The sequence below is a fragment of the Poecilia formosa genome, unplaced genomic scaffold (genome assembly GCF_000485575.1).
Source record: "Poecilia formosa unplaced genomic scaffold, Poecilia_formosa-5.1.2 Scaffold42, whole genome shotgun sequence".
Taxonomy (NCBI): Eukaryota; Metazoa; Chordata; class Actinopteri; order Cyprinodontiformes; family Poeciliidae; genus Poecilia; species Poecilia formosa.
Window position 1 is genome coordinate 2,540,861 of NW_006799981.1, and position 10,602 is coordinate 2,551,462.

Consider the following 10,602-nt stretch of genomic DNA (forward strand, 5'->3'; position numbering starts at 1 on the left):
GTGAGGATGATTGATACGGGAGAACATGCAGCAGGATGGAGCAGTGAGGACAAGGAAGCGCGAGGAGATGTAGGCGGCATGTGATGAATGGGTAGGGGATGAAATCAGGCTTTTGAAAAAGTAAACGCAATCTACCTTGAGGCTCAATTATTTGCTCGTACTAACATTTTATATTTTTGCAGTAGAAGCCGTGACAGATGTTGAACTGGAACGTTTCTAGTTGGAACACTGCTTGCAGCAGCGTTGGTCTTATTTGTGCTTTGCTTCATGATGACAAAAAGAATAAAAATAAAAAATCTGCCCGGGCAAAGCTTGTGCTTCGCTCTGCGTAGTCCATTAATATTCTAGTCATCTCCTGCTTCAGATAAAGGGGAGAGACAGACTTCTTTTGCTCTCTAAAAACACCAGCTGTGCAGAGCCGTGAGACATCCACACATGCACATGGAGCTGTAAACACACCACTGCAGACGCAATAAGATTTGCGCACACAGGCAAACTTATATAATTGAAGAGTTTGCAAGCAGCTCCATCAATATTGCATGGTGCTCGTCCTGCATGATTTATCACACACACAGACTTATTTCTCAGAACTATTCGCCAGTTTCACATCGAACCACCTGGACAGCATCAGAGAGGGGAGGAAAGTGGGGGAGGAAGTGAACTCTCGCATGAGCAGATATCACCTATTGTGCAGTCAGGTGGGTTCTGATATGCCGCTGGCACACCGAACAGTCCTCCCTTTCATGTCCCACTCATCTTCCCCCACCCTGCCTGCCAAGTCTTCATCTCTTAGAGTCTCTCTGTCACTCATGAACCTCACTATCCCTCTGCCGCCAGCCGTTTCTGAAGATCACGTTGAACGACCGGTTTTATCCACGACAGGGCCTTGCAAAAGAATTCATGTCCCTTCAAATTGTCAGTATTTTACGCGATAGACCAATAGAAAGTAGTGCATGATCAGGGAGTGGTTAGGAAATAATAAACTCCCTTAGCTCATTGCAAAGAATATCCACACTTTTCAAACTCATCAAGAAGATGTTGGCGTAGTTCTGTCCAGGCGAGTTTCAAATCAAGATTACTCCACTCAAATTGTTTGGTTTCTTGGTTTAAGCATAGTCCTAAAATTTTAATTACAAATCCAGTTTCTGATAAATGTTTGGGTTCATTGTTCTGTTGGAGCAATGAACCCATTGTCTCAACCCGTCTAGATGTCGGGTTGAATGTGGAAATGGTCTCCAGGTTTCATCATGGTGTGAGCCACAGCGCCAGCCACGATGAAACCACAACCATACTTGACAATAAAGTGTTGTTTGAAACCAGCACCTTGAGTCCTTCAACCAGATCTTATCCTAATGGCCAAAAGCTCAATCTTTGTCTCATCTGGACATTAAACTTTTCTCCAGAAGGCATTTAGATAGATTCTAGATGAGCAAAGCTCATAGAGAAAAAATATATAGGTTTAAATCTAGACAAGAAGCTATGCTGGCAATACTTGAACATTGATGCTCTTCAAGAAATTTCAGAGATTGGGCTATTTTACAAAGAAGAAATTTGTAATATTTAAGTCTCTTGTTGAAGGCTGAAAGAGACATAAAGAACTGCAGCTTTGATTACAGCAAAAAGTGATTCTAAGTCTTGCCTCAGCTGGACAGTTACAAATACACAACTCTCTTTTCACCTTTTCCTTTCAGTTCACGGCTACGCAACGTAATATTTGTCTGTCTCATAAAAACCTAAATACATCCCTCAAAGATTTTGGACGCAGCATGACTAAATGTGGAAAAAGTTCAAGTGGTATGAAGACTTTTGCAGGGCACAGTCCCCCCTGGGTTTTGCTGGCTCCCTGTCCGCCAAAGCGATTAGTCACTCAGTCGTCATGTGGACCAAGAGTCTGGAAGCTTCTGATAGAGGAGCACTCGCAGCCCAAGTGACAAGCTCAAGAACGTTTCTGTGTTGCTACTGCCGTTTGTGGCGGCTGTTGAGAGCGCCCGCCTCCTTTGGGCCGAACCGAGGCAGCGAGCCGTTGTAATTACACGCCACTTGCCGCACTGCTTTTTCTCTTTGCCCCGACCATCTCCTGCAAAAAGCTAACAGCTTGTGTGTTATCTTAGTAATGATTCACCCCTCAGTTCACATGGACGCAGCACTCCTCTTTCTCCCTGCACACAAACACTCAGCCTCGCCGTTGCTCTTGTCCACCCACTGCACACGCCTAAATTTAAATCTGTGGATTCAGCTTTGTGCTTGCAGCTCAGTGCAATGTTGAAATATCTTCTCTATTATCCCGTTGGGTTATATTTAGGATCAGCTGTTTGGGTCTAAAAAAAAAAAAGCCTCTGCACCATTAGAGTGTGTATTAGTAAGGTTGCTGAGCAATACAGATGGCTACCTTGTTTCCCAGGAAACAAGAAAATCCAATTAAATAATCCCACGAACCATAGTAACATGTGGTAAACACACCATGGCAGTGCCGCGAGGTTGTTATTCAATCATCAGAAGTAAAACAAACAATTACTGAAGAATGACCCTAATGCAGGAACAAATGAGAATTTATGCATGGGAAAGCGTGGGCCGGGGATGGAAGTGATTCATCGCTGATACTCGTCGGCAAGAGGCTGCCCGAGATCCCTGTTCACAAGAATAATGATGATACTGATGAGCCAAGCATTGTGGGGAATTTATTATTTTGCTGTCTAAGTGTCTTTCATGTTCAGGACAAAGCATTTTCCAGGGGTTTTGCATTTCAAAGAGACGCGGGGGCATTGTTCTGATGAGGACTGATGCGAGAATGTTACCGATGCTAATTAACCGGTGCTAATTGTGCGCCTGAATAAATTATCACAAGGGCTGGTTTTCAGAATTGGTTAATATTTCATCCATTTTTTTGTTGTTGTTGTTTAGTTTGTTTTGTTTTAGATGTTAGCTGCGTCTTCTTAGCTGCTGACAGATTGAAGCTGCTCCAGTTACGTCTGTGGAAAGCTCAGAAGGAGTCACACATCCCCTTCTCGTATGTCGCTCTCTCAATATAGATCACCCTACAGATGGATGTGCATTCTTGTCATGTGCCGCAGTAGCGAAGAGGAGAGCATGTAAATGGGATTCATTTGTATTTCATGTAGAACTCGCATGGAAAAGCAACACTCTGACTGAACTGGCTTTTAAGCGATTTGATGCATCACAACACAGACATATAGGGAACATTAAGGGACAACTCAATTACACCGTCAAGCATAACATTACGACCATTCACAGGGGAAGAACTCTGATCATTCATCATATTTTCAGTGGTTAGCTAATATTTAGTTCTTGAAGTTGATATGATGGAACAAGGGAAACAGGGACACTTTTGTAGAATAGTGGTTAGCAGAGTCACGGGCTCACTGGTTAACTAGAAGGAACTGCTCCATGTGGTCTGATCCAACAGATGAGCAACTGTAGCTGAAATTACTGGGTCCAGAGCACGTGTGTCAAACTGAAGGCCCGGGGGCCCAAATCCGCCCCACCATGGCTTTTTTATGTGACTCCAGACAACAAATTACATCAATCAGTAACAGAAAAAAGTCACATTTAATGTCATGCAAAGGCGCAAATATTTCAAAATTCCTTTCAAACATTTTTAAATTAGCGCTATAAAATCTGTGATTTTGATTGAAGAAAAATGTCACAAAAACAATTGCAAAATCCTGGAGGGACTGATCAATGCGAAAAGACGTTCAGTATCATTTAATTTTAAGGTGCAGACCCAGCTATTTGATACTGTTTTAACACTTTGAGAACATTCATGATCTTGACGTGGCCCAAAATGAAGAAGCTGTTTCTTTGAGAGTCACACGTCAATTGTTGCATTTCCATTCTTGTTATTATTATTTCTGTTAATCGAATTCACTTTCTGAGAGCCTTTGAATGGATTACCGACACGGATGAGCCAATATTTGCTGCTTGATGCTGCCTGATCATCATGTCTTGACGCCCAGCGCATATTTTCCCTTTTTGGCCGATAGCATCACCAGTGAGTTAGCAGCCAGATGGCCTGTGTACATGTACAGCTGACTCACAGTAACTGGTGGCTGAGTCTTTGCTCCTCGCTGCAGGCTGTTAATCATTCTATTCTGAGCCGCAGTCAGGCGCTTCTTCGTCTTCTTCTTCTGCTTCTTTTTCTTCTTCTTCTCCTCCTCTAATGCATTGTGCTTAGCAGCATAGCAGCAAAATGACTAAATCTTGTTGCAGAAACGCCGCGTGGAGAAAGAGATTGCCTCCTCGCCGCCCAGCTCAGGCTGGATATGATAGAGCTGTCCTTGTGATTGGGAGGCTTTCCTCCCCCTCCAACAGCACTGTCCTCTCACCCCCTATCTTGAGACTGGTGGTGGCTCGTAACCATGGCGACAGCTGGTCTTGTTACCTGCGTAGAGGGAGGAGGAGGGGAGCTCGTGACTTTGAAGCTTGGGTTACCAGCCGCGGCGGATGGAGGGAGGTCGGAGCTGGCGGAGGCGGGTGGGTGCTTCACACAAAGACCACACTGTTCTCCCTGCACGTCCATTCACTGCTGGAGCGACCAGAGAAAGAAACAAGATCAATAGCATGAAGTAGTTGATTAGAGTAACTCAATACTACCAGTTAAGTTTCCAGAGATGCTTTTAGAACAACCATATCAGGCGTTCCCTGTTTCTGTCCCTCGTGAAAGGAGACAGAATCATTTGCCAAGCTCCTCGCGCCACGAATAAACTCCTAAACGTTAGTCTGACTGCATCACTCCCTGAAGTGACAAATATTTACCTTAACCTCACTCTGCAATCACCGAGTTTACGCTAAAAGTGAGCAGCAGAGTTTAAAGGAGCCTCCCCAGAGATGTGGGGCAGGTTACATTAATTGCATGGACAGAAATGACTGCATGTCGCAGTCCTCCGACAAACTAACTTTGAACTGCGCTGAACTCCAAGTTTGTCTCATTAGCTGCTGTAATTTGTCACTCCACCTTCAGTGGATCTGCATACGCACCTCGCCCTTTACCGGTCTCACTTCAGGACTCCCCTTCGGTCTTTATTTACACAATGACTTATTATTGAGAGGCTGCTTTGCACAGAGAAGTAATTAATTTTTGACTAATGATGTGCCAGTTGCTTGACAACAGCAATTACATCTTAATGAGTGAAAAGCTTAGTGTCAAATGATTGAGATGCAGCAGGATTGGTGCTAAATCGCTTTTAAGCCCACACAAAAGCCAAAATTACAACAACTGTGGGTTAAATACACATTTTCATTTTGAAAATTAACTTGGAGATCATGGTTTATGTGATGAGAGGTGAATATTTTAGATTACCAAGAAGTCCCACGGTGAAACATCTCAAAAGTGAGTTTCTGACCATGAAAAGTATGTTATTTCACCACATTTCTATTTGTGCTGCTTCTGACTCAGTAGGTTAGCATGAATTGACACTGACGAAGTGGACAGATATATCTTTAGACAATCTATATTGGGTCTTATCTGATCGTAAAAAGCAACAATTACATGTGGGATTCCTCAAAGCTTCATTCTCGGGTCACTTTTATTCAGCAATAAGATTATGGAGTATCTTCCGCAGCCACCCGCAAATAGCTGAAATCTGCAAATACTTTGAGACCTCCTCTAAAAACACTTGGAGTTGCCCATTTTATTACTTCAAGCACCGAATGGATCTTAATATGCGTTGGTACGCACAGTGGAAACAGTCTTTGTATGACTGCAGAAGCTAACATCTATATTATGAATGACATCCTGGACTATCAAAAATATCTATTATTTTTTTACATTTTCTCTGAAATAGAATATTTTTATTTCAGGGACAAATAGAGATATAAATAAGTGAATCCATGAATACCGAACCAGAAACAGACTGGAGTCCACAGAGTATCAAACAGCGGTTGTTTGAATTTCCTCTAGTTTAATGGAGAACAGACAGAAGACAGAACAACAAAAGAAATGTTAACATTAAGGAATCACTCAATGAGGCTAAAATCTACAGAGCAGGCACAGAGGCAAGGCGTCGTAAAAAATAAGACCAAAATATCAACGTCCAAATAAAATTTATAACTAAATCAGCCCCATTACCTTTGAAAAAAAGGTACAGTATACAGAAAAAAAAACAAGAAAAAGGGGATTGGTTTATTGCAACAATCTCTTTACTAGTTTAGCTGCACTTCATACAAAATGCTGCTCTCTGGCTCCCTGTTTCTAAAAGGAGAAACTACAAATATATTTTTGCTAATAGTCTGAGGCCTTCAACCTAAATCGTTTTAGAGTTGCTTATCGCCTTGAACCATATTGACCTCCAGGTCACTGAGTGTTGCTAAAACTGGTACTAGAAATGTAGTTTCTACGTTTTTCAGCTCTGGAAAAAACAAGGATGAGCAGAAACATTTGGGTACTTTAAATCAGGACTGAAAACATTTCTGTTTACAGCAACCTTCAAAGAAAGGCCTATTTTTTTTTATCAGTATCTAATTGCAAGTTTTTTAAATATGTGTTTTACAGTTTGCTGTCTTTGAAGCGTCGCTTCTTGTTTTGAATGTCAGCTGCTTCTTCTCAGTTCCTTTATTTTCCTGTGAAGCTCTTTGAATTGCCTCGTGTAACGGATGGTGCTCTGCAAATAAAGTTGCCCTGCTTTGTGTTTTCTGTCGGTAAAAACGACGACTGGAACCACATTCATCCTGGGAGCAGCTGAGCAAATGGTCTCCGCTCTCTCCCTCCTGGAAACGGGGCCGACGCATTCCAGAGATGCATGAATGGGATTGTTGTTATGATGGAGAGCGGCGAGCGGGCCAGATATGGAAGGGCTGTTGCCATGGAGACCACTCCAAGAGGCTGAAAGCAGCTGTAGACAGTCAGCTGATGCCCATTGGGTGAACGCTTTCAAACACCATTTGCTTACTTCTTTATTTATTTATTTCACTTTCACCACAGAGAAAGGGAAAGAGAGCGACAGAGAGAGACAAAGAGAGAGAGGGAGAGAGAGAGAGAGAGAGTTTCTCAGGATGCAGAAAATGCCTCCGCCATTTTGTATACAGCCACAGCATGAGTGTGTAAAGCTGCGCTATCACGTTTAACCTGGCTTTATGTGTATTTCGGACACTAAAATGAACAATTCGCCACGTGAAGGTTATACAGCAACTATTTAGTTCAGGGATGCGTTCATTTTCAAACTAAATTATCAAATTGTTGCTTTTTGCAGCTCACTGGATTTCAGGTTTACAACACAAAACACCTTTCATAATGTTGACTTAAAGATGTGATTATTCCTGAATTAAAGTGGATGTTATTAATTGATCATAATGTGAGCATCTCTATACTATAGGACAGTTTGCTGGTCATTACTAACACAATGCCAGGAAGGAAAGATATCAGCAATGACCTTAGGTAAGAAAGTGTTGCAGCCAATCAACATGTGAAGGGTTATAAGACTGATTTGCAAATAATTTGAAGTATTTCATTCTTTTGTAAGAAAAAAATTCTTCACAAGTGGGAAACTGAATGCGTCAATAATCCCAAATGCGGCAGTAAATCAGCAACGTCAAAGTACAGACATCAATATGACACAAATATGTCAGTGGGCTTTAAAAGAACTAGATTAATGTTGTAAATGTTTTAAAATCCCTCCTTTGTAATGTGAAAAACTGATAAAGTCAGAAAAACAAAGCTTGACGTTAATGCAGCAAAAGTTGGGTTCTGCAGGGACCTACCAAGCTTTGTCATACACACCTTTAATATTTTATGACTCTCTGACAGTGCAGAATTAGTGTTGTGAAATGAAAGTTAGGTTCTAATGATTTTAGAGTTTGGTGAGGATGAAATCTTTTTTATTTATCTTAAGGGGCATTCCGATCAGTCCGCTTTATCCAAACTCCAGTCCGTTTACCTAGAAAGTCTGGTCCGTTTGAGAAGATGTGAACGTGAAATTGAGCTCTGATACAGACTAAAAAAGCAAACTCTGGTCTGCCAACAAACCTAGGTGTTGGTTTTATTAAAGTGAAATCCGGTGTGATTCAAATGCATAATGCCAAGCAGACCAGAGACCGCTCCAAAAGCAGGAAGTGGACTGTTGTGCAGGGCATTCTGGGTAAATACAACCAAAAGCAATGCGCACGTCTAGCATTTGATGGAGAAATGGCTTGTGTCTTTTACTAATAAAAGAGAAATCCTACTAAATCCTGCTAAAATCTGACGGCACTCCGTCTTTGTTTACTTTTCGTGAAGAAGGAAGTTGCCCCCAATGTCTTCTTCAGAAGTTTTTGTGTTGGTTCCTTCAGTATTTATTGGTGCAGCGACACCACTGGCGACGGGGGGAATACTTTTTTCATTGGTTTAGTTCATTTGAAAGCAAATCGCAGCAGCCGAAAATGTAACAAATGTTGCATCTTTGGTTCCCAATCTAACCGAGTCGAAGTGTAAAAACATCCGTAGATGCATATAATTATAAAAAGAGGTTGCACCTTTGTTTTCCCGTCTTTCTTCCTGGCGTTGGACACATGTGACTGGATGTCTGTGTTGACTTTGCCTATTTTCCTCCCTTGGAAAAACACCCCCTTTTCCTTCCTTCGTAATGTAACACTCCACACTAATGTATTCAGCATGTCACCATGTGAGTCACATGTTGCTTGTGTTAAAAGCGTCTCTGTAGAAACAGGCCAGGGTTTGTGCAAGCAGCGGTGAATCGGACCTTTTTGGAGCAGATAATGTGGCCCGTCACGTCAAAGAGGACAATGAGATCTTTTTCTGGTCCGGAAGAGAGAGCGTAACCCTATCTGTGGCTTAAATAGAGCGAGATAAAGAGTCAAGTATCAATACTGCTGCTGTCCCGCAAGAGAGACAACGATGGGCGTGGGTCGTCACTCGGTTTACAGTTGCCGTTTTGTGCAAGTCATGAATGATTTTCTTGCACCATGTGGCATGAGCTTCTGTTATTAACAGGATAAAGCATGCTGCAAGAAGCAGTGGAAGTGACATGTAGGCTGACGTCCAGCAAAACAAGTTTTTTTTTGTTTTTTTTTAATCTCTTAGAACATTTACATTTGCAACTGAGTGCATAAAATCGGCACAAAAGCCTGGTAACTTTAGAGGAGATATGATGTTTCGACATCAGCAGTGAAAGGTTGAGGTGCGTGTGCGCGCGCGCACAACGTTATTTGTTTGTGCTGCAACTAATCCGGTTCGTCTTACCTTGGCTGCAGCAGTAACCGTGGGAAAGAATGCGGCTCCTCCACTGTACTTGTTTTCTTTGTGTCGGAGGTGTGGCCGGGTCACCGTGTGAAGTGCTGCCACCGTGTCTCATGACTGATCATGCTTTCCAGGCGTCACCTTTCGAGATTGCGCTGTTTGTGTCGTAATAAGCCAAGACTCTAAACAAACTGGTACTAAGAGTGACTTCATTTGCCTCAGGAGGTTCACAGCATGCACACAGGTTTGACTTTTCATTAGTCATTGTGTGCTTAAAGCATGTGAAAATGTAAATGGTAATGATTGAGATTCAAACAAAGGAAAGCCTGTTGTTCTCTAAGTGTCAAATATGGAAGATCCCCAACTATTTGTGAATTTTTCTGTGGAATGTAACTTCAAATTATTTACAGATTTTACTGTAGAATAGGTCGAGATCTAAAATATTTGAAAGAAAATGCAGTTACTATGTCAAGGTAATTGTCTTGTGTCTTTTACCAACAACTACTGTGGCAAGCCATTGACTGCACATTGTTACATTTTCAGCTGGTGTGGTTCTCTTTCACGCTGCACTGTCCCAAAAGATTATTTTCCCCCTCGCCTGTGGTGGTGCTGCACCAAGAACCACTGAAAGAAATGACACGAAAACCTCTGAAGGAGTGCAAACAAAAAAAGAGTAGCGTCAGATTTTAACTGTCGTATTTCTTTGTTGTCACTGGTAAAACACTGTGAGCCATTTCTCCCTCTACTGTTTAACTCTTGTGTTTGTTTTGGTTGTATTTACCCAGAATGCCTTGTGCTATAGTCTGCTTCCTGCTTTTAGAGCAGTCTCCGGTCCACTTGGCATTCATATATCAAATCGAACTGAGACCTATAGGTTTGTAGGCAGACCAGAGTTTGTTTGTGCATTCCCACCTCTCCTAATGAACCAGACTTTCTAGGCTAACAGACTAGACATATTTTCAAGCGGACTAAACAAGGCTGGTGTGAATGCCCTCTAAATTACTCACAGTTGGACTATTTGCTAATTAGTGGAATAATAGGCTGTATTGAGTCTTATTTAGAGGCTCCACATACAAATGTGTGTTGTGTTGGTCTGTCAAGTTAGATTATAATAAAATACATTGACGTTTGGAGTTGTAAAGTGACAAAATTTTGAAATTATGGTGTGAATACTTTTGCGAGGCGCTGCATAATCAAAGCCCTTCTGAGGCTGAAGATCAAATCTGTTTTTCAGCCTTCCCCTCAGTTCTTATTTATGGAAAAATGCCCCAGAAGGGTAAAACCAGGCCACTTGGCTTAGATTCGGAGCAGCTCTGCCACATTTGGGCCCATTTAAAGCAATGTTTCCCCACCATCAGCAGCTGCTTTCCATCTACTTGCATTTTCCTTGTCCACCGCCCCCCGCCTGCCATCAC

The 10,602-nt window shown here is 42.1% G+C and overlaps 1 long non-coding RNA gene across 1 annotated transcript in view; it reads right to left on the reverse strand.

Moving 5' to 3' along the window:
• LOC103137669 (uncharacterized) overlaps positions 1–9,558 on the reverse strand; it is a 21,105-nt gene extending 11,547 nt beyond the window's left edge. Inside the window, exons 1-2 of the long non-coding RNA XR_476177.2 lie at positions 9,191–9,558; positions 4,400–4,543 (exon numbers count right to left, since the gene is read on the reverse strand). This is a non-coding gene — a long non-coding RNA (uncharacterized LOC103137669). The remainder of the gene's footprint in view (positions 1–4,399; positions 4,544–9,190) is intronic.
• Positions 9,559–10,602: the final 1,044 nt, after the last annotated feature.